Genomic DNA, 709 nt, shown 5'->3' on the forward strand with positions numbered 1-709 from the left:
CTGGCTCGGGTCGCGGCTCCGAACGCCGAGCGCCGCAGCCTCGGGCCCTGGCGGCGGCGCCCGGCCGCGCTCTCTCCCGGCGGACTCGCCCTCCTCGTGGGCAGGGGGCGCAGCGTGCAGACCCGGGGCGCCCCCGCCCCCAGCCCGCGCCCTGCAGCCGCGCTCCACCCGACCCCCTCTCGCGGCCGCGACAGGTGGAGGCGCCCCGCGCGAGCGCTCCGGGCCCCATGTCCCCTCCCGCCCCGCGTCGCGCGCCAGACCGCGCGGGCGCAACTTTCTTAAAGGGACAGGTGGCCGGAATCCGCATCTACCTGGGGCCCTTAGTCGGCTTCCTGGCCCGTCCCCCCTTTAGGGGAGAGAGGGGGTTTGCAACAGATTTCTCCACCCACCCACCCACCCACCCACCTCCTTCCACCCAGGGCAGTGACGGATTGCAAGTTTTAATGCACCCAGCATCCTTTTGCAATTTAATTCTTTTGGCCTAAATCGCCCTCCCACTGCTCTTCAACGCAGGCTCGCGGGCATGCAGTTGCTGCCACTGTGGGCAAAGTTTGAAGAGGGGTGTCCCTACCCCTGGGCCCCACCGCACCTGGAACCTCGGGGCGTGCAAGGGTCTCTGCTGCTGGGAAACGCCCGCTGCAGTCCCCTTGCAATCCCCTTGACCCTGCCCTGTAACTGACCCTAGGGGAAAAAGCCCCCCGCACGGCTA

Source organism: Rhinolophus ferrumequinum, chromosome 25 (assembly GCF_004115265.2).
Source record: "Rhinolophus ferrumequinum isolate MPI-CBG mRhiFer1 chromosome 25, mRhiFer1_v1.p, whole genome shotgun sequence".
In the NCBI taxonomy this organism is placed as follows: domain Eukaryota; kingdom Metazoa; phylum Chordata; class Mammalia; order Chiroptera; family Rhinolophidae; genus Rhinolophus; species Rhinolophus ferrumequinum.